The following is a 25128-nucleotide window of genomic DNA, read 5'->3' as shown; positions in this document are numbered from 1 at the left end:
TGCACTCATGTTGAAACTATCAAACAATTAAAACTCTTTAAGACATTTTGTCTTTTGTAATTGTAGACCATTTGGTCAAACCAAGCTTCCTTCAGAAAACCTAGACAATGCAGAGGAAAAAAAATTACATATATTTTTTAATCTGCTTAAAAACATCAGAAGGTTTGAAAGGCTAAAATACCAGAGAAAAGGAAAGTCTAGAAATGGCAGGCCAACATTTGGTGCCTACATTCTCCTTAACAAAATCACCATATCTAAACTTGGAGGAGAATTTGAGAAATTAAGTTTTTCTGAGCTAAGTACAAAAATTGAATTTCTGGGCTGCAAAAATAAAGGGACCCTGGTAAAAACAAATTTAGTTGGTTTTGAGAGCCACTTACATAGGTACACAAAAAGTTAGCAACAAGACTCAAATCAGTTCATGCTATCTTTGCATTAATAAGACTTGCTCATAGCTTTACTGCTAGACATAAATGATACATTCTCTCATGAAGCAGAGGATTTTTTTTTTTGAGGGCTGGGTACAAGATGGTAGTATAAGAATAGCCTGAACTCACTTCCTCCTGGGAACATGGGGAATCTATCTTTTTTTTTTTTTATTTTATTTTTAAACTTTACATAATTGTATTAGTTTTGCCAAATATCAAAATGAATCCACCACAGGTATACATGTGTTCCCCATCCTGAACCCTCCTCCCTCCTCCCTCCCCATTCCATCCCTCTGGGTCGTCCCAGTGCACCAGCCCCAAGCATCCAGTATCGTGCATCGAACCTGGACTGGCAACTCGTTTCATACATGATATTTTACATGTTTCAATGCCATTCTCCCAAATCTTCCCACCCTCTCCCTCTCCCACAGAGTCCATAAGACTTCTATACATCAGTGTCTCTTTTGCTGTCTCGTACACAGGGTTATTGTTACCATCTTTCTAAATTCCATATATATGCGTTAGTATACTGTATTGGTGTTTTTCTTTCTGGCTTACTTCACTCTGTATAATAGGCTCCAGTTTCATCCACCTCATTAGAACTGATTCAAATGTATTCTTTTTAATGGCTGAGTAATACTCCATTGTGTATATGTACCACTGCTTTCTTATCCATTCATCTGCTGATGGACATCTAGGTTGCTTACATGTCCTGGCTATTATAAACAGTGCTGCGATGAACATTGGGGTACACGTGTCTCTTTCCCTTCTGGTTTCCTCAGTGTGTATGCCCAGCAGTGGGATTGCTGGATCATAAGGCAGTTCTATTTCCAGTTTTTTAAGGAATCTCCACACTGTTCTCCATAGTGGCCGTACTAGTTTGCATTCCCACCAACAGTGCAAGAGGGTTCCCTTTTCTCCACACCCTCTCCAGCATTTATTGCTTGTAGACTTTTGGATCGCAGCCATTCTGACTGGTGTGAAATGGTACCTCATAGTGGTTTTGATTTGCATTTCTCTGATAATGAGTGATGTTGAGCATCTTTTGATGTGTTTGTTAGCCATCTGTATGTCTTCTTTGGAGAAATGTCTATTTATTTCTTTGGCCCATTTTTTGATTGGGTCATTTATTTTTCTGGAGTTGAGCTGTTGGAGTTGCTTGTATATTCTCGAGATTAGTTGTTTGTCAGTTGCTTCATTTGCTATCATCTTCTCTTATTCTGAAGGCTGTCTTTTCACCTTGCTAATAGTTTCCTTTGATGTGCAGAAGCTTTTAAGGTTAATTAGGTCCCATTTGTTTATTTTTGCTTTTATTTCCAATATTCTGGGAGGTAAAAAATATGGAACGCTTCATGAATTTGCATGTCATACTAAAATTGGAACGATACAGAGAAGATTAGCATGGCCCCTGCGCAAGGATGACACGCAAATTCGTGAAGGAATCTATCTTTTAAATAAACAATTTCTCCTGAGGGAGAACTTAGGATTGATTGAACTGCTTCTGCACAACAAATGCTGGCAGAACCAGAGAGATGGATAGGAGAGACAGAGACCATCTCAGGACCTGCAGTAGGGAGGAATATCACTGAGCAGCTTGCACACAGACTCACCTGCCATAGGTACAGTAAAAATAACAGCAATTTAAAAGGCATCTACACTATATGTGAGGAAATCTACTTATTAAGCCTAAAAATGTCTGCTAAATGAGCAGGAAACTGCTGGGACTCACTCCAGAGTTGGAGGCATGGGAGAGTACTATTTTTTTTGCCTGCCCCCTACCTTGATAGAAGGGACAGAAAAAAAAAAAAATGTCTAGGCAGTCTTAGAGGTCTATCAGGACTATTCTAGCACACCCCAGGTCCCTGGCCCACATCAGCTCCAGCCATTCTGCCACTGTGGGCCAGGGACAGAGCTAAGGGACTCCTGGTCCATTACTTCTCTAGTTTCAGTAAGGCTGCCAGAGGCAACCAGCACATGAGTCTACATCAAGGACAATCCTCCATAAAGCTATGCCTTCAAGACCAGGAGAAGTAGTTTTGCCTAATTCATAGTAACACACACAGAAAATTTTTAAAAATGAGGAAAAAGAGAAATATGCTCCAAATGAATGAACAAGATAAAACTCCAAGAAAAAAACCTTAATGAAATGAAGATAAATGCCCTGATTTCAAACTATAGTACAAGGCTATAGTGATCAAAATAATGTGGCATTATTAAAAATCAGTCATACATAAATGAAAGAGAATGGGCAATCCAGAAAAAATGTACATATGGAAATTAATCTATAACAAGGAAGCAAGAGTATACAATGAGGAAAAACAGAATCTTCAATAAATGGTGTTGGGGAAGCTGGATAGCTATGTGCAATATAATCAAACTGAACCACTTTCTTAAACCACAAACAAAATAAACTCATAATGTATTAAAGACTTTAAACACGAGACTTTATTCAGATATCTCTTAGAAGAAAACATGGGAAATATACTCTTTGACATTGTTCTTAGCAATATTTCTTTGTATCTGCCTTCTTAGGTAAGGGGGGAAAAAAACTAAAAAAACAGATGAGGTTACATCAAACTCAAAAGCTTTTGCACAGCAAAGGAATCCAGCAATAAACAAAAAAGGCAACCTACTGAATAGGAAAGTTATTTGCAAATTATATGTCTTATAACAGGTTAATATCCAAAATATATGAACGTCACATATAACTCAATATCAGAAAACAAACAAACAACAACAACAAAATCTAACAATCTAATTAAAAATTTGGTAGAAGACCTGAACAGGAGACATACCAATGGCCAACTGGCACATGAAAGATGCTCAACATAACTAATGATTAGGGAAATTCAAATAAAAATCACAATGAGATAACACCTCACACCTGTTTAGAATGTCTGTCATCAAAAACAACACAAATAACAAGTGTTGGCAAAATGTAGAGAAAAGAGAACACTTGTACACTATTGGTGGAAACTTAAATTGATGAAGCCATTATGGAAAACAATATGGAGGTTTCTCAATCATTTAAAAATAGAGCTACCATATAATCAAGCAATTCTCCTGAGTATTTACCTAAAGAGAACAAAAACACTAATTTGAAAAGATATATGCACCTTATATTAATTGCAGCATTGTTTAAATAGCAATATATGGAAGCAACTTGAGTCCACTGATAGATAAAAGGATAAAGAAAATATTTTAAATCTATAATGGACTATTGCTCAGCCATAAAAACAGAATGAAATCTTGCCATTTTCAATAACATGGATGCCTAGAGTGTATTATGCTACATGAAATAAGTCAAACAGAAAGGTAAATATATGATTTCACTTACACAAGAAATCTGAAAAACAAAGCAAATGAACAAAGGAAACAGAACAGAAGCAGCCTGGTAAAAGCAGATTATGAGCTGGGAATTGACAGATGAAAGGGGCATGGGAGGATAGTCAAAATATTCTAAGGAGATTAAAAGGTAAAAATTTCCAATTATAAAATAAATAAGTCAAAGCAAGGTAATGTACAGCATAGGAAATATAGTCAATAATATAGTAATAACTTAGGTGAAAGATGGTAATTAGACATTGTATTGTGTTGGTGATCCTTTTTATATATAAAAATATTGAATAATTATGTGGTACACCTGAAACTCATATAATATTGCAAATAGTTCTATGTCAATAAAAATAAAATCAAGCTTTAAGAATTGTCATTATAATTTGTCACTCAAAATGATAAAAATTTGATAAAGTTTTTAAATATGTGACCTATAACTTGGAGAAAATTAGATTATAGCTTATGACAAGTATGTGTGATCGTTACATCCAAAAAATTTTTGATGTATAAAATATGAATAAAAGAGTAGAAAAATAAACAATGGTAATTTTGGAAATAAATATTAAAATTATTAATTAAAATTAAAACTCAGAATTGAGACTTCCCTGACAGTCTAGTGGTTAAGACTCCACACTTCCACTACAGAGGGCACAGGTTCTATCTCTGATCAGGGAACTAAAATTCTCACATGCTTCAGACTATGACCAAAAAAATCCCCACTGCCACAAATCTTAATATTTATTTAAGCACATCTAAATAGCTACTGCATATCACAGTTTTAAAAATATTTGGGAAGGAAAATTTTTAAGATTTGTATATTAAATACTAAATTATTTTGTATTAATGGAATTAGGTGTATATACACTTTTCTCCAATAAATATCCCATTCCTATAGTTTAGATGTTTTCTAATGCAAACATTCCATTAAACAAAATGATCAGAAAAACCTGCATTAATCACATGCTTATGTGGTTTTAAGCTCTTTACACTCTCTCTCTTCCCCTTATTTTTCTCTATTACACACAAACAGAAACATACTAATATAACTGTCTGCAAAACATATTCATATATTTTAATACTTAAGTTTGAGGCAGTCCATTGTGAATCCATTCCTTACCGCATCATTATAATAACCAGATGAAAATAAATCCATTTCAGTTCTACAACATTATTGGGTAAGTAAAGATGGATCAAATGTGAAATTATGTGGATTTAATAAAGTCATAATTTTAAAGTGAAATAAGTTATAATGATATTCATTAGAGTAATCCCTTATATAACTGTAAGACATGTAAAGCTTTTCCATTGAACATGTAAAAATTGGAACCCAGGATACTGGCTAAGATCTTCTGAAGTTAACTTTCTCCTGTTATTAATGATAAGCTTCAGTTCTACTGGCCCATTATTTCCATATTTGTCTGTAGGAGTTTGAAGTAAAAGATGATTTATATATTTGTGGATATAATTTGCTTCAGTCCTTTACTCAAAGCATTTTTATAGCCAGTTATACTATATTTATAGGCATCTAGTTATCCATTTTATTTTTGAAAATATTAAAATGAACAGTGAGTTCCTTTGCTGAAACAAGAATCCTAGGCCCAGCTGAACAATCTTTCTGTGTCCTTGAATAAGTAACTTAATAGATCTGAGCCAAAATTTTTTTATCTGTAATATGAGAGACTTCTGTCTAACTATAAAATTTTACACCATGAGGCAAATCATGTGATGCTTTCTGCCTCCTCAGCAACTTGCTTGATATTGTATTTTATATTCACTTATAATTCAGATGTTTACTGTGATGAAATTGAACATTTAATGCTTCAATTCAACTTTGCAAAATATGTTATAAAATGAAGTGAGCCACTTACTATAAAAAAGAAGAAAATAAATTATCCTTTTGATGACTATTTGTATCATCTATAATTAGTTACATAAGTGATAGTGTAATATCCATATAGTGCATTAACTTTGGATAAACTAAGTTTACCAAACTCAGAATTTTGTTTTGTATTCTGACAACTGCTACTGTGCTGAGATGTTGTCTGGGGACAAATTACAGCATTTGGAGTTTCATATTGTCTATAATATTGTCTAAAATGAAGGAATATTACATACCAAGCTTATCATTGCCATGATGACTTCCTGCTTTCTGAATTAAATTAGGATTATAGCTGGTACTGAAAGTAATAAAAGAGAAGCCTCAATGCTTCCATAAAATAACTACTAATGTATACTCAACAGTAATGAAAAAAAAAACCATTAAGATTTGTAAGATATAAACTATCAATCAAAAAACCCAATAACTCCTGAAAGTTCCTACCTCTGAAAAAGGAAAGGAAAAAGGAAAGCTAGAAGTCATTCATCTGTCAACTACTGTGACTTTGGATATCAAGCTCTGAGTAACACTGTTGTTTTTTTTTTTTTTTTAATTATATTTATTTTTTTTTTACAATATTGTATTAGTTTTGCCAAATATCGAAATGAATCCGCCACAGGTATACATGTGTTCCCCATCCTGAACCCTCCTCCCTCCTCCCTCCCCATACCATCCCTCTGGGTCGTCCCAGTGCACCAGCCCCAAGCATCCAGTATTGTGCATAGAACCTGGACTGGCAACTCGTTTCATACATGATATTATACATGTTTCAATGCCATTCTCCCAAATCTTCCCACCCTCTCCCTCTCCAACAGAGTCCATGGACTAGTTTTAGTCCAAAATTTTAGACTAGTTTTTAATTTGAGAACAGCATTTATTTTGATTTGATGCCTCAAGATGAAACATCCACTTCAACTTTGATAAATTGGAGACTATTTAAAAGAGAATGTCTATTATGTATTGATTATTCTGAAATACCACAGCTTTAGATGAAATTTAAGCCTGAGAGGGAAGGAGAAAGATAAACAAGCAACAGCAACAACAAGAATATTATAGCAATTTCAGATGCATTATAGATATTTTTGACTTTCCAATTTATAGACTTTTGTTTTAAATATTAGCTGTGTGTCTTCTTGAAAGTTTGCTACTTGTTTGTTTTCTCTGCTTACTCTTATCAGTGTTAGTTTGATACAGGTCAAGAATGGTTTCTAAAAGATTTAAGTCACAATGGTGATAGACTCTCCAAAAATAAACAAGAAAAGATGAAAATTTTGATATATGAAACTACACATAAAAGAGCTGATCACTAAAACTAGTGATCAATCATGAGTTTGTTTTATACACAGTAATCTATAAATGAATAATATTAACAATGGCTTAAAGGTAGAATGATAAGACTTAAAGTATGCTTGAGAAAAATCCAAGTGCATTTTATGTCTATGACAGATGCTTATTAACTACTTTAACAAACTGTGTGAGTACCTGGGATGGACACATAACTTGTAAAACATTGACTGTTAGATTAAATTGTCTAAAAAGGTTAATGAGTCAATTATTTGGGAGATTATATATTTATTGCAGTATTGTTTACAATATTATATTAGGTTCAGATATACAACATGATTCAATATTTTTTTAGGTTGCACTCCATTTAAAGTTATAAAATATTGCCTATATTCCCTATACAATTTATCCTTGTAACATTTATCTTAAAGATGATTGTTTGTATAATTTAATAACAATTTTAAACAAAATTTCATATTGGAACTGAAATGGTTCAGTCGATTTTAAGAATATGGATGTCACATTGGGGGAAATGAGTTAATTATATTTGCAAGTTTATTGTCATAAATAATATAATAGGAAGAGTCTTAGATACTATCCTTTAGCAAGTAGATCTCCTTATGTATAGGTCTAAAATGACTGTATCAGATATTGCTGATGGAATGATCTGTATCATTTCATTCTACCTCTTACATTCACCTGCAGGTGTCATACCCATTCTGGAAGGCAGATAGCACAAATTTCATTACCACACTCCTCTGATTTTCTTTTTGCGAGTTCACTTTGGCCACAGAGCAGCTTGTAGGTCAGCAAGTGTAACTTCAATAAAGTGTCCGGAAAGTGATGTTCAGGGGCAACTCTTAACCAGTGAAAGATAAGAGGATACATCTTCCAATCCTCTCATCTTAAAGAGACTATTCTGAAGTGTGACCGACATGATTTTCAGGATAACCCAAACAGGACTGTGCCCAGGTACTCTCAATAGTAATTCATTCATTGACACACTTTACTGGTAATGGAGAGAGTTTCTTGCTCAGCTGCTCCCTCCTTCTCCTGTTCTTCCTGAAAGCAAACTTTGTTGTTGAGTGCTACATTGTGTCCAACTCTTTGCTACCACCATGGACTGCAGCATGCCAGCTTTCCCTGTCCTTCACCTGGACTTTGGTGAAATTCACCTCTGCTGATTTGGTGATGCCATCCAACTTCATTCTTGGTCCCCACCTTCTCCTTCTGCCCTCAGTCTTTCCCAGCATCAGGATCCTTTCCAATGAATCGGTTATTTGCATCAGGTAACCAAAATATTGGAGCTTCAGTCCTTCCAATGAATATTCAAGGTTAGTTTCCTAAACAAACTACCTGCACAGAAATCTTTGTCTTATGATTGCTTTTGGGAGAACCTAAATTAAGGAAGTACGGTTTATATACTAAAGGTGAAGTTGTGTGTGGGGGTTTCAGCTATACTATGTAACAAAATTTTATCTAAACTAAAAATCTTAAGAAATATTGGGTTAGGGTTTTTTGTCCTAACTTTTTATGCAATTTTTTCAAAGCCATTTAAATGTTTAGGTAATATACATCTTGAGCTTAAAAAAATATAAAATTCAGAAGTGAGGACAGTAGGAATAGATGATCTCTAAAATTGCCTGCAATTCAGATGAATTATACACTAGAAAACCTCTTATCTGATGCCATTAGGGCATGTAGTGCAGAAGTTAATTGAAAAGTTTCTTTAAAATGATGTATAAAAATGATACATTCACAACTTATACAGTTTGTTTTAAACCAAATGCATGTATTTTACTTCAAAATTCTTGTGTGTTTCAAAGAACTTTTGAGTGTGGGCTGCCTTATTTTCTTTATTTCATAAACCACACCCACACTTTTGGAATTAAAGTTAAAAGACAATTTAAAGACCCTGTTGATAGAGGTGCTAATTATTGCTATAATGGCAATCATATTTTAATACATAATTTTATCATATAAGCACTATTTTAAGACACTAATGAAGTAATTTCACTGAAGAATCCTTTCTGATTTTATATTTCCTCTAATATTTATCAAATGTATTTCCAATAATTAATTGAAAAGCATTTTGAGTCTTCTTGTTTATATCAGTCCTGTTAACATAGATAAAATATAAATAAAACAATTTATTTTTTGTATATTTCATTATTTTATATACTCAGATAATATAATTAATTTAACTAAGTAACAGATACAACAAGAAAATATATCCATGCCTCTTTCAACTGACTCTTGATGAAGAAGCAATGGGTTTGCGGTTAGTTTCAAGAGTTACCACCTAGATGTATAATTTCGATATACTATATTCTTTACTCTAAATAATTTAATCCAAAAAATCTGTATTATTAGTGTTAGCTAAAGAGTTGTGCTCTCTTAAGCTTCCAAAACTTCAAGTGAGTTTCAAAGCAAAAGTTAGCATGGATTTGGTAATCTTATGACCCCAGAATCTTATAACCATCTAGATGCATAATTTCAATATATTGTGTTCTTTAGTCTGAATAATTTAATCCAATAAATCAGTTATATGAGTTAATAGTATTTCTGCTAACTTAAATTTCCAAAGCTTCAAGTTTCAAAGCAAAAGTTAGCATGACTTTAGCAATTTTATAATTCAGGAAAATGTAAGAAACATCCACATGAGGGGCCCTTGGTTGTATTTATGCTGATATAAAGCCAAATATTCAATCAATGTCTAACCTTAAAATGATATCACCAACAAATGTTTTGAAATTTTATAATAAATCATCCACTTTGGAAAATATCTTGTCACCCAAGATTCTAGGCATATCATTAATGAATACTGAAACCCAGGTTTATACTTGAGCAAGAAGATACTGAATAAACAGTGCTCTGTGTTCTTTCTTATTTGCTCTGCTCAGTGAATCCAAAATGGTAACTGCAGTTCTTAGCTGTTGTATCAACTGACTTTGGAGATTACAGTTTTGCAATACAGTCCATAAGAATAAGAATTTATAAGCATAGTACCGAATGGTATATAGCCATAAAATATAATACATATGTAACTAATACAGCATTTCAAAACCAGATACACGCTTTTGAAAAGATTGAGCGGAGTAATGAAAAGTCACAAGTATAGAGGTCTATATGTTTGTGTAGGTTGCAATTTCTGACATGGAGTCAGGATGAATGTCACTGAGAAAATGACATTTATCAAAGACTTGAAATTGCTGAAAAGGTATATTAGTTAAAATAGGTTAGACTATTCTTCAGTAACAATAAGGAACCAAATCTCACAGGGTTAAACCAGAAAGATTAAGGTCTCATTTGATACCTATTGCAGAATGACCTGCAGCTCTTTTTTGCCTCAGTCTCATCAGAACACAGCCTGACAACGCCTCTATAATCTGGAACACAAAAATATGGAAACATGGCAAATTGTGCACTGACTTGTAAACTCTTCCAACAAAAGATGACATATGGTAATCTTGTTCCCATTTTATTGGCTGAAGCAAGTCATGTGGACAAGAGAAACCTCAATGAAGCAGAAACTTACAACCCTCCCACATGTTCTCAAGTGGGAGAAATTCATCTGTGCCCTGATGGCCATCATTGAGAATGAGCAGTCCAGCCTCACACTCAGGGCCAGGACTCAGGTGAGGAGAGTAAGACAATCACCTCAAGTGCAAAATGTGGGGAGGCACCGAAAATTCACTAATAATATTTTTTTAAAATAATATTTTCAAAAAACCTCAAAATTAATGCAAAAATCCATGATGAGCAAATACACACTTTTTAAATAAAGATGGGATAAGTATACCATTCTATGTAGAGCCATATTAGAGCCTGAGGCAAAAGAAGAGATAAACAATAGTTTCTATTTAAAATAGTGATAATTAGTTCATCATGAAAATTTTGTATTGATATCATTTATTTACAATAATGAGTTAAATATTTTTAATTTTCATGATGGAGATTTGTGACACCACTGTAAATTTTGGAAAAAATAGATAACAAACATGCTATTTAAAGACCCATATTCTAATAAAGGGCTTCCCAGGTGGCTCAGTAGAAAAGAACCTTCCTGTCAATGCAGGAGATGAAAGAGATACAGGTTTGATCCCAGGGTTGGTAAGATCCAGGACACGGCAACCCACTCCAGTATTCTTGCCTGGAGAATCCCATGACCAGAGAAGCCCAGCAGGTTAAAGGTCATGAGGTCACAAAGAGTCAGACATGACTGAGTAACTAAATAACAATAACTATATATTTCAGTCCTGAGACATGTATTTTACTTACATCATTCTAGACTTAGAGTGCATATTCCACAATAGTATTATCAAGGAAATTCTAAGTATAGTGCTTTAAAATATGTATTCAGGCTTCATATTTTATAAACTTGAATCTTATTTTCATTTTTAAGGAGTTTTTAAACAGTTGCTTAACTTCCTACTCTAGTTCAGCCTCACCTTATTTGTAAAACAAGGTTGTACATATTCATAAGATCATTAATAAGACATTTTGAAAAATATGCTTAGAACAATTTTAATAAATGGCTCCTACTGTGTAAATGCTATATGTTATTATAGTTAAAATGCTATATGTTATTGATAGTTAAAAACAGAAAAAAGTATATTTTTTAAATAAAGATAAAGTGTACTAAAAGAAACTTTGCAGGAGAGGAAACAAAACTGGATAGCATGAACATATATTTAATGAAATGTTTGTACTGCTGTTTCTAAGATATTTGCATTTGTATTTTAATGTATCTTCAGAGTACTCAAATATATAATTATACAAAATCCAGGCAAAAATAAGAATGCAAATTAGTCACTAGATTAAATCAAAGCAAAATATGGAGAAGTCATTCAGCCTGTTTAAATAGACTTACTAATATTGAGAGAGTAATTGAGCATAATTGGCATCACAGAATTCAAGGTAATAGGGCAAGTACAGAAAGTATAATAATAGAAGATTGTACCTTAATAATAATGCCAAAATTTGAATGTCCAATAAAAGGGATCTTCAAAATAAAGAAGTACTAGATGCATTTTAGCTATGTGATTTGGGTAGGAAGAATTACAGTACTAAAGGAAAACCAGGTCACTGAGAAAATATTAGAACTATTGGTACAGGAAAAGGATCATATACAGTACTTATACAGCTCAGTCTTAACAGTTCCATATTTCTCAAAGGAAACGCCTTTGGCACAGCAGTACAGAATAGTGAATGCCTTGTGCTTTATACTCAAGTTTTCTATCAATAGTGAATTATTTGGCTAAGAATTTTTTCAAAGAGTTCTATACACTATCCTGCCATAGTCACACATGTTTAAACCAAAAGGCCTTTCTATGCCACTTTGAAAACAAATTCCTTCAGAAAGTCAATAGGCCAGGCAGAAAGAGGATCAAGTAAAATGAGGTGAGGAATGAAATGATAGTTTTCATTGGTAAAATAAAAAAAGCCCATCAAAATTCAATGAGGCTTAAGAGTCATTGTAAATGATTTGAAGGAAAGCTAACCCATCTGTTTCATTAAAAGTTGTTAATATAAAAGAAGGTCAGTTGAGTTTCCATAAGTGGCTGCTTTGTGGATTACTTTATCCTTGAGAAAAATAAAAGGAAGAAAGGATCAAGTAGGAATGACTGTGGAGACTTGCCATGTCTGATAACTGAGAAAGTAAATTAGAAAAATATTTGAATCTAGTATGTAATTTTCTAGTTAAAGTAACATTCAAATTATTTTAATTTACAACTTCGCTGGATACCTAAGATGATAATATGGCCTAGACTCCAGGGAATTTCTATGTTTTCATTATTATTATTATTATTATTAATGATCATGTATGGAATACTTGGACTTCCTTGTTAGCTCAGATGGTAAAGAACCTGCTTACAATGCAGGAGACCCAGGTTTGATCCCTGGGTCAGGAATATCCCCTGGAAAAGAGAATGGCTACCCACTCCAGTATTCTTGCCTGAAAAATTTCATGGACAGACTATGGAGTCATAAAGAGTCGGACGACTAAGCAAGTAACACTTTCACTTTCACAGAATACTTAAAATTAGCAACGTGTGCTAAATAATATATGAGCATTCATTTATTTGATGCTCAAAATTAGGGAAGAAATTTATGGCTTTCATCTTGCATGTATAGAAATTTTAGCTTGAAGTATTGATAGGACTTTCATAAAGTTACATATTTAGTAAATGTAGAAGCACTGTTCTCATCACAGCTCTGAAGGTTAAGTGTTATTTAAGACTTGCCTCTTGAGAAGGCTATATGCAGGTCAGGAAGCAACAGTTAGAACTGGACATGGAACAACAGACTAGTTCCAAATAGGAAAAGGAGTATGTCAAGGCTGTATATTGTCACCCTGTTTATTTACCGTCTATGCAGAGTACCTCATGAGAAACGCTGGGCTGGCAAAAGCACAAGCTGGAATCAAGATTGCCAGGAGAAATATCAATAACCTCAGATATGCAGATGACTCCACCCTTATGGCAGAAAGTGAAGAGGAACTAAAAAGCCTCTTGATGACAGTGAAAGAGGAGAGTGAAGAAGTTGGCTTAAAGCTCAACATTCAGAAAACGAAGATCATGGCATCCGGTCCCATCACTTCATGGGAAATAGATGGGGAAACAATGGAAACAGTGTCAGGCTTTATTTTTTTTGGGCTCCAAAATCACTGCAGATGGTGACTGCAGCCATGAAATTAAAGGCACTTACTCCTTGGAAGGTAAATTATGACCAACCTAGATAGCATATTCAAAAGCAGAGACATTACTTTGCCAACAAAGGTCCATCTAGTCAAGGCGGACTTGTTTTTCTAGTGGTCATCTATGGATGTGAGAGTTGGACTGTGAAGAAAGCTGAGTGCCAAAGAATTGATGCTTTTGAAGTGTGGTGTTGGAGAAGACTCTTGAGAGTCCCTTGGACTGCAAGGAGATCCAACCAGTCCATTCTGAAGGAGATCAGCCCTGGGATTTCTTTGGAAGGAATGATGCTAAAGTGAAACTCCAGTACTTTGGCCACTTCATGCGAAGAGTTGACTCATTGGAAAAGACTCTGATACTGGGAGGGATTGGGGGCAGGAGGAGAAGGGGATGACAGAGAATGAAATGGCTGGATGGAATCACTGACTCGATGGACGTGAGTTTGAGTGAACTCCGGGAGTTGGTGATGGACAGGGAGGCCTGGCGTGCTGCGATTCATAGGGTTGCAAAGAGTCGGCGACAACTGAGCGACTGACCTGAACTGTACTGAACACATAACTTTTCTGGAAAATACATCTATATTTCCTTTATGTCTCAGTATAATATGTGTATATGTGAATATATATGTATGTATTAATTATGTATGTATATATCATCTGTATGGGTGCTCAGTTGTATCCAACTCTCTGTGACCCCATGGACCACAGCCTGCCTGGCTACTCTGTCTATGGGATTTCCCAGGCAGGGATACTGGAGGGGATTGCCAATTCCTTCTCCTGGGGATCTTCCCAACTCAGGGATTGAATCTGGGTCTCCTGCTTACTCAACAGCAAAGATCCTATACTACAACTCGTCTCTTCAAATATTCTTCTTTGGAGACCAAGAATGTGCCATCCAAATAAATCTTCGGACAGTAGATACTAACAAAGCAAGACAAACGCTGAGTGTTTTACTACTCACTAGAAGGATCTTCCAAATTAATCATATAGAACATTAGTACTCTGAGTTTAAGTGAGATTATTAAATTTTTCTACAGTGGCTCACATATACTGTGGCAACCAGAGAGCTTTTGATTCTTAGTGGACCTGGAGCTCTGCAAGGGGAAAATTGTTTCCAAACCTGGATCTCAAGCAGAGGGTGACATTTCCTAGAATTCTAAAATCTCCATCACTCAGAAAGGACAAAATAAATGCCTTATTATATTAGATGGAATGTACATTAAGAATTATGACAGAATTGAAAAGATTTTACAGAATTACACAAGGAAAGCCAGAATTTCAGATAATATATTGAAGAAAATTGAAGTTGCCATTAACACTGGAATATTTTATGCTTGGACTATTAGTAGTGTTTAAGTCTCAAACACAGATTTTTTTTTTAATGCTTTTGTTATTGTTGTTGATGCTAGTAATATCTAGTTAGGTTTGTTTTGTTTTATGTGTGTGTGTGTTCGTTTAGTTTATTATTTTACTTTTTCATATTTCTCAATTTTATTTTTTGTCTTTGTAAATTCCCTAGCAAGTCTTGATACAGATATATTTCTGACTTATATGGATCATGTCAGTGTAATGTGTGTGTTTATGAAAATCAGATTAACAGAACCTTTGGAATAAGTGGCTCAGGTGATGAAAGTGTCTGCTTGCAATGCAGGAGACATGGGTTCCATCCCTGGGTAGGGAAGATCCCCTGGAGAAGGCAATGGCAACCCACTCCAGTTATCTTGCCTGGAAAATTCCATGGATGGAGGAGTCTCGTAGGCTATAGTCCATGGGGTCACAAAGAGTCAGACACAACTGAGCGACTTCACTTTCATTTCACTTTCTTTGGAATAAGCTGATTTAACTAGCCGTATCCAGTGTAAATTTTAATATCAGTCTGATATACCATTGAAATGTTGAAACTCTATTGGATTGTTAAAAATAAAATGATATTTTATGAATTGAAATCTCTGTATCGTGTACCATTGTATATTAATTATATGTCTGTACTCACCACTGGACTATGAGCTCCCCAAAGTTGGAGATTAAGTGATTAGTCATAAATAAATATCATTCTGACTTATAATATATATTATTATATGTTGTAATATATTATATACTTATTATAAGTATATAAAAGTTATGGTTATAAACATTTATAAGTACTATTCATTTGTTTATAAATTAGACATAAGGTACTATGTTTGGAAACTATCCTGAATTTATGATTATGCTTACCTAAATGTCTTGTTATATAGATTTCTCAAGTGGGCCACTTGATTTGGGAGGAGAAGGGTATATATTAAATACTATGCATTTTAAGACATGTAGTATCTGACAGAAAATTTGGGTTATAGGAGATGTGAACAAAGCACTGTTCTTATTGTATAGTAGAGATTTTGAACCCATGCCCCCTTTTTGAATTTCTGAAGCATCCAACACCTGTCAACACATGGATGTTTATCAAGAGTGGCTTTGAATGGAAAAGCCATCATTCACCCTTTCATAAAATATGAAATATAGTCATACTTACTCTTCCTAAATTTGGTCACTTGCTTGCCAAGTAAAACGTTAACATCAAAAATCAATATTAAAAGAAAAAATAAAATGAAAACATTGAAAATAAAGCTAAAAATTAGAAGGAATAAAATTCTGAAAATTAAATTGTATAAAAAAGAGAAAACTATATAAGATCAATAGGAATGAGTTAAAAACAAAATAATCTTTTTCAGGAAGATGATTTTTTTTTTTTTTTTTTTTTTTTTTTTAATTTTATTTTATTTTTAAACTTTACATAACTGTATTAGATTTGCCAAATATCAAAATGAATGATTTTTTAAAAAGCAGAGATTAATATTAGATATGGTCTCTGGGGCAGTACTCAATGGCAAAAGGAAAGCTGGGCTCTAGAATCAGATGAAATGGATCTGAAGATTCTGAACTGCCAATTTTTTTTAATTTTTTTTTTATTTTTAAACTTTACATAATTGTATTAGTTTTGCCAAATATCAAAATGAATCCACCACAAGTATACATGTGTTCCCCATCCTGAACCCTCCTCCCTCCTCCCTCCCCATTCCATCCCTCTGGGTCATCCCAGTGCACCAGCCCCAAGCATCCAGTATCGTGCATCGAACCTGGACTGGCAACTCGTTTCATACATGATATTATACATGTTTCAGTGCCATTCTCCCAAATCTTCCCACCCTCTCCCTCTCCCACAGAGTCCATAAGACTGTTCTATACATCAGTGTCTCTTTTGCTGTCTTGTACACAGGATTATTGTTACCATCTTTCTAAATTCCATATATATGCGTTAGTATACTGTATTGGTGTTTTTCTTTCTGGCTGACTTCACTCTGTATAATAGGCTCCAGTTTCATCCACCTCATTAGAACTGATTCAAATGTATTCTTTTTAATGAACTGCCAATTTTTAACTCTTCTGACTGGAAAAGTCAGCTTTAATTTGATGAATGAGTTTCCTTCTCCATTTTTAGTAATGAATTTCTGGTAAGTTGAAGATGATAAGCACTACAATTTTATAGCAGGTATCAGTTAAGAATATCTTTGCATTTATTTGCCTTGCAAAATCTCTTGAATGTTTCATCAGCAAAGAATGATAAATAAATAATTAACTGAACATTAATTTATTTGTTCCTTTCCAGTTCTAATTTGTAGACAGCAAAATAAAAACCAGTTTGTTGATACAAGAAAACTCTATTTACATGTTCTTGTTGTTGTCATAATAATTACTGTTGTTTTTAACTTACCCTGACAAGGAGTTGAAACTATAAAGAGAGTGATGAATAATTTGCAATGAGTCAAAACCATGGATGTTGAGTATTTTGTGGACAATTTTTAGTTTAAAAAACTAGCATAATTTGCCATCACATCATTGTATTTATAATAGAAATATTATCTAAGAAGTAGTTACATCTATTATATGTAATTATTTCCTTTGAAAATCGATTTTACTAACTCTCCAAGGTAGCTGATATTTTGATTACTTCTTTTGTAGTGTTTTGTCATGTTTTTCATTTTGGTCAGCTATGAAACTGAGTATACCTGAAACGAACATCTCTGATTATCAAGCAAAGCATATGCTAATACATTTTTTAAATACATAAAATATAATTTTTGCTTGAAATGAATAGTACTTTAACCCTCAATGAATCTGCCCAAAATTGATCCACCATAAACATTATTTAAAATTTTAAAATCATTTAAAAATTTTGAAGCTCTATAATTATCAGTGAAATGGAATAATTGGACTTTAACATTTCCAAGGAAAACCTCCTTCCTCTTGCTTACAAATTAAACTGAATTGAATCCCCTTCTATATTTTCCTTTTTCCAAAAAAATTCAGTTTAGGTTCTGCTTCTTAAATTGGAGATAAGGTGCTGTTGTCTTGTGAACATACAGAATCAAAGGATAAGTAGAAGTTAAAAATATGATAGAAAGCTTTAGGTTGCTACCAAGCCAATTATGATATGTGATGTTAAAAAACCTAGAAAAGAAGGTCAGAGAGGTGAACCTGATATGAGTATCATACTGAAAGCAGCGTTAAGGAATCAGAAAAGCTGCGCAAAGCTGAACAGAATCACACAGCTAAAGGTTGAAGTTTTTCAATCGCTAAGTTGTGACAATAATTCCAGATCAAAGGTTCCCTAAAACTATATAGTACTGGTTTAAAGATCACTAATATTTAATCATCAGCTTTTAGAAAATATTATGATTAATTTCCAGAAAGTATTTAATTCTCAGAATTCACAATGTTTATCATATGTAATTTTAATTTATAAGAAATATAATTTTCATACTTTTAATTTCCCTTGTATTTTAAAAGTTTAATTACTACTTTAGCTATAGTTTTATTGTCTTTACTTTTCTCTGCAATATTATCACATGCACCAACTGTTTCACTTTTAATATTATTAAATAGAATATAGGTTATATATGTGTGAAATAAAAAGTATGGGATGACCCAGAGGGATGGTATGGGAAGGGAGGTGGGAGGGGGGTTCAGGATGGGGAACATGTGTACACCTGTGGCGGATGCATGTTGATGTACGGCAAAACCAATACAATACTCTAAAGTAAAAATAAATAAATAAAATACATTTGGAAAAAAATTAAAAAGTATGAACATATTAGAATATTTTATACCTAATCAAAAATAGTATATTTACTAAAGCAATTGGGTTTAGGCAAACTATCAAGCCATTTATTTTATCACCTCTTTTTTTGTTCCTATTTTTTTTCTTTTCAATCATTTTTGGAAAACTCATAAAATAGATTTAATATTTTGTTTTCTCTATTGCTCAAATCTCAGATGCCAGAGCAATTGCTACAGATGCACTGAAATGCCTAGATCTTGCAAAAGAACAGAGCAAAACAATAGAATGGAAAAGGCTGGAGACCACTTCTAGAAAATTAGAGATCTCAAGGGAATATTTTATGCAAAGATGGGCACAATAAACAACAGAAAAGATATGGACCCAGAAGAAGCAGAAGATATTAAGAAAAGATGGCAAGCATACACAGAAGGAAAAAAGATCTTAATGAGCCAGATAAGCACTATGCTGTGATTACTCACCTAGAGCCAGACATCCTGCAACGTGAATTCAAATGGGCCTTTGAAAGCATCACTACGAACAAAATTAGTGGAGGTGATGGAATTCCAGTTGAGCTATTTCAAATCCTAACAGATGATGCTATGAAAGTGATACGCTTAATATGCCAGCAAATTTGGAAAACTCAGCAGTGGGCAAAGGACTGGAAAAGGTCAGTTTTCATTCCAGTCACAAAGGAAGGCAATGCCAAAGAATGTTCAAACTACCACACAATTGTACTCATCTCACATGCCAGCAAAGCAATGCACAAAGTTCTCCAAGCAAGGCTTCAACAGTATGCAAACCATGAATTTCCAGAAGTTCAAGCTGGATTTAGAAAAGGCAGAGGAACCAGAGATCAAATTGCCAACATCCATTGCATCATCAAAAAGCAAGAGAGTTCCAGAAAGACATCTATTTCTGCTCTAATGACCATGCCAAAGCCTTTGACTGTTTGGATCACAACAAACTGTGGAAAATTCTTAAAGAGATGGGAATACCAGACCACCTGACCTGCCTCCTGAGAATTCTGTATACAGCTCAAGAAGCAACAGGTAGAACTGGACATATAACTGGTTCCAAATTGGTAAAGAAGTACATCAAGGTCGTATATTGTCACCGTGCTTATTTAACTTACATGCCAAGTACATCATGCGAAATGTCGGGTTCAATGAAGCACAAGCTGGAATCAAGACTGCTGGGAAAAATATCAAAAACCTCAGATACGCAGATGCTACCACCCTTATGGCAGAAAGTGAAAAGAAACTGAAGAGCCTCTTGATGAAAGTGAAAGGAGAGAGTGAAAAAGCTGACTTAAAACTCAACATTCAAAAATGAAGATCATGGCATCTGGTCCCATCACTTCATGGCAATTGTGAAAACAATGGAAACATTACAGACTTTATTTTCTTGGACTCTAGAATCACTATAGAAGGTGACTGCAGCCATGAAATTAAAAGACGCTAGTTCCTTGGAAGAAAAGTTATGACTAACCTAGACAGCATATTAAAAAGCAGAGGCATTACTTTGCTGACAAAGGTCAGTCTGATCAAAGCTATGGTTTTTCCAGTAGTCATGTATGGATGTGAGAGTTAGACTATAAAGAAAGCTGAGCGCCAAAAAATTGATGCCTTTGAACTGTGGTTTTGGAGAAGACTCTTGAGAGTCCCTTGGACTTCAAGGAGATCAAACCAGTCCATCCTAAAGGAAATTAATCTTGAATATTCATTGGAGGGACTGATGCTGAAGCTCCAATACTTTGGCCTCCTGATGAGATGAGCTGACTCATTAGAAAAGACCCTGATGCTGGGAAAGACTGAAGGCAGGAGGGGAAGGGGACAACAGAGGATGAGATTGTTGGATGGCATCACTGACTCAATGAACATGAGTTTGAGCAAGCTCCAGGTGCTGGTGCTGGACAGGGTAGCCTGGCATGCTCCCACCCATGGGGTCACAAAGAGTTGGACATGACTGAGTGAACTGAACTGAACTGAACTTCCTCTGTTGTATATTGACACTTAGTTTTATGATTTGCTATTTAATGATAATTCTGGTGGTTATATATGTGCCATTATGCTATTATAGTCTACCTAGATGGATATTGTTCCACTTTATATAAAATGTTATAATTTACAACAGTATAATTATCTTTCCATATCTTATAGTATTTAAGTATTGTAATATTCCTATTATATATTACTTCTACATAGTTATAAGCTACATTTTAATTTTTGCTGACAGAGTTATGTTGAAGGAAATTGGGAGAAAACACAAAAATAGTCTTTTATACTAACCCATATATTTACCACTTCTATTATACTGGCCCTCCCTTATGTAGATCTAAGCTTTTATCTGGTATCTTCTTCAACCTGAAGAACTTCCTTTAGCTTTTCTTATAGTGCAGGTCTACTGGCAATACATTTTCTCAGCTAACCAACTGCTTCTGGTTAATTTTAATACATTTCCTTATTTTAAATAGCATGGCCTTGAACATGTATCTTCTCTATCTTTGGTTATGACTCTTTACCTATGAGTTGCCCAGGTATGTGTGTGTGTTTAGATTTGTGTGCCAGAGATTTCTAGGCTTGAGCTTATGAAATTAGGGAAATTTTGAACTTAGTATCTTCAAATATATTTTCTGTTAATTCCAACTAAATAAACATTTAAGACTTCAAATATATTTTCTGTTAATTCCAACAAAATAAACATTTAAGACTTCAAATATATTTTCTGTTAATTCCAACTAAATAAACATTTAAGACTTCCTGTTGGGCCATGCACATGGTTGAGACACTCATTTTTTCTGATCATGATAGCCCATGGTGGCTTTTTAATCATGTGCTGGAATTTGGGGTTTTCAACTCATTTTTTTGTGTAAGGATTTCTTTGGGGAAAAACCTGAGTTTTTAGTTAAGGTTTTAGCTGCTTTAGAGGTATTTCTGTTTGTACCTTCCTGGTGCCACAAGGCATGACCACTCAGGGACAATTTTTTTTTTTTTTTAATAATAATTGAGTGGCCTAACATTTACTAGACCCATCCAACAAAGAAAATTTGCATTCCCTTTTCCATCTGAAGCCAGGCCACAGATTAGTAATCATTAATTGAGAATACTTGGCTGATTGCCCCAGTTGTCTGGCCCTAGGAAACAGTTTTATATATATTTTTTTCTAGTCCCTACCTTTACTGATGGTTTATTGCTTTGAGAATTCCATCTTCATGCCAATTTCAGAAGTCCAGCATTCTAACTGGCATTATTTCACTGCATGTCAGTTAAAACCCCTGTCCTCACCAATATCCAGTTTGACAAACTTTCCAAAAGCATACCGTACTTCCATTTAAAAAATATTATTATGGTGCCTACTGATTTTACTTATGATTTTTCAGGTTCAGTGGTGCAATTAAAATGATATTTATACATGTCACACTTCACACGCAAGTCCTCTTTAGCAAGTGTTTTCTACTTTTGTCTGCCATATTCCCTGAAAAGAAGGCCCACCCTTATCACACAACACAATGTTATAACTTGTAGTGGAGGTATTAGAGTAATTTGAGATTCAATTATATGATAGCAGGCAAATAAATGCAGGAAATGGTATTATGAGTTTAGGACTCTCAATTTCTGTCTGAATAAAATGTATTATTTATCAATGATTGTGTTAGCTCTGTAGTTGTTTTTTTTTTTTTGTAATATAATTCATGTTTAATGCAAATCAATTCCAGAGCATGAGAAGTTACTATGAATCATAGCATAAGTACACAGATACAATAGACAATCCAAAATAGATATACAACACTAAGGTATAAAACAAAAAGGAATGTTCATTCACTCACACAGTAGGAATTTGCAAGGGTTTACTTTTGGTAAGATCTTTTTCTTTATTTTTCATATCCGTCTATGAACATCTAGATAACCTTTTATTTTTGTTTTTCCTTTATATTTGTTATATTTCCCATTGGATTAAATTTTGACACCAACTGCAAAAACTAATCTTATTTTAGAGTAACAATACAAAGTAGTTGTGACATTTGTCTGTTTACTCATTATCCTTACATATTACCTTCTGTGTACAAACATGGTGACAGTCAAACTTAGACTCATATCAATAAACTTAAAACATGCAGAAAATAATAAATTTAGCAACACATTTAATAAACATTTTAATATTATGACATATATGCTTAGTCGCTCAGTTGTGTCCAACTCATTGTAGCTAGACAGGCTCCTCTGTCCATGGGGGTTCTCCAGGCAAGAATGCTGGAGTGGGTTGCTATGCTCTCCTCCAGGGGATTTTCCCAACCCAGGGATTAAACCCACGTCTCCCACATTGCTGGGAATTGAATCATTGATTAAAAATGGGAAATTTTATAAAATATATTTATAATTTTAATGCAGTTTTTATGAAAATCATTATTTACATATGTTTTTTCACACCTACTTAAAAAAATGCAGAAAAGTGTTACGGAGTGTAATGATAAAATAGAAAACACACATGGAGCTTTTCAAAGAAGGTGGTACATGCAGCCCAAAGTAGCATTGTATGTAACAGTGCAGACTTTTCATGAGTTTGCTGCTCATTATCACCCCCAGAATCACTATGTTCCAGATTTTTTTCTATTAAATGACCAGTTTTCATAGATGCATCACTTTGCATTTTTCCAGACTGAAATTCTTTATACTGCATTTTTAAACGTTCAATCTCTATAGTTTTAGAAGTAATAGTTCTATTTACCTACCTTACAATTTAACATGGTCTAAAAATGATTTTGAACGTGCTGTTTTCTTACCCTTCAGTATTGTTCACAGGGCTCCTCACTCAGAACAGACATGACTTACACTTCAACATCATTTTTAAACTTATTATGTCAGAGTATAGTTGAGTAACAGTGTTGTGTTAGTTTCAAATGTACAGCAAAGTTTATATACATTGCAGCATGTTCTTTGACTGTAAGGCAAGTGTGATTTATAAGTATGCTATCTTAATTTACTCCATGTAAAACCACAGGATATCCTCATTTTTTTAGGTTATATAAATGGCAGTTATACAACATTTGGAAATGAGTGTATTTCCTTTGTTTCTTCTTCTTTCTCCCTCTCCTCACTTAAACAATGTTAGGTGAAGCTTGAATCTTCTCTATAGTCTGAATATAGATAATTGCATTCTTTTTATTGTCTACACATTTTATTGTTTATGAAGAAATCTATGTAATGCCTGGACATGATATTACTTTTGGAAGTCTATTTTTTTCTTTAAAATTTATTTAATGTGTATCAATTAGGATTTGAGCATTTCTATTATTTATCTCTAAAGACAAATAATCCCCCAAACAAGAGTAATCTGTATTAACATGTACCCTGAAGATTACTGACATTTTTGTTTAATAGCATCTCCTAAATATATAATATTTCTCTGTAGAAACTGTGGCATGTTCACATTTTACAAGAGAGTTATAACCACTAAATTTTATTTTCAGATGTGAATTACATGCAAACAATAAATTTGGCCTTTTAAATTAGAAACAGTTTGAAACCAGATGGCAATATTATTAGAACTGGGAAGTTTGGAAACCAGATTGCATTACTGTAACTTGGAAAGTAACAGTTTTGTGGTTGTTGATTACTCAATAAATCCCTGTTAGGTGCCTAATGAGAGGGCAAAAATAGTATTACCAAACCTAACTTAAGTCCAGTTGCCCATTCCCTTTAAAGCCAGTCCACTGACACTGGGTTGTGGTGAAGGAAAGTACTACATTTATTGCAAGCAACAAGTAAGGAGCCCAGGGAAGCTAGTGCATAAAAGACCAGAACTCCCTGAAGGTTTTCAAGGACAGGTTTGTAAAGATAGGATGAGTGGAGATGGGGATGGTTGTGGGATATATGATCAGTTTATGGCATTCTTTCAATTGGTTGGAGGTAAGGTAATTGGGATTCAGCAACATCAGCCTTCCAGTTCCAACTGGTCTGTGGGCTATGTGCTTGTGGGGAGCATATAGTTAACTTCTTCCACCTTGTGGGGGTTTCAGTGAAAAACTGTTCAAAGGACGTGGCTCAGAATATAGGAAGAACAAAAAGTCTTTGCCTTTGGTTAATGGCTAAAGTATTATTATTTTGTCTTGCTTAACTATTTTACTTCTGCATTTTATCACTTGTCAGATTAAATTTATTCTTTGACTAAAGTTTTTCTACAGACTAAAGACAGGCAGAGGACATGAGTGGGGATATATTTTAGGAAGGCCTCACAGGGTCTTGCTCAGTTACAGGAGAACACTATATCAAATAATTTGTACCAGTATAAGAACTATGGGTGCAGTATAAATACACAGTATCTAAAGAGTGAGTTGTAGAGGAGAGGTTAACAAATTATTAAGGTTATTCAAGGAGTATTTCATGCAAAGATAAATAAATAAACCTTTGTT

General features: G+C 34.0%; 1 non-coding gene across 1 annotated transcript; it reads left to right on the top strand.

Annotated features, from left to right (window-relative positions):
- The first annotated feature begins 1779 nt into the window (after positions 1–1779).
- On the top strand, positions 1780–1881 carry LOC129633481 (U6 spliceosomal RNA). Its single transcript, XR_008705065.1, has one exon. It is a non-coding gene; the product is annotated as a U6 spliceosomal RNA (small nuclear RNA).
- The last annotated feature ends 23247 nt before the right edge of the window (positions 1882–25128 follow it).

Source organism: Bubalus kerabau, chromosome 18, assembly GCF_029407905.1.
Source record: "Bubalus kerabau isolate K-KA32 ecotype Philippines breed swamp buffalo chromosome 18, PCC_UOA_SB_1v2, whole genome shotgun sequence".
Lineage (NCBI taxonomy): Eukaryota > Metazoa > Chordata > Mammalia > Artiodactyla > Bovidae > Bubalus > Bubalus kerabau.
The sequence above is the reverse complement of the archived record's forward strand: the minus strand, read 5'-3'. Positions and strand labels throughout refer to the sequence as shown.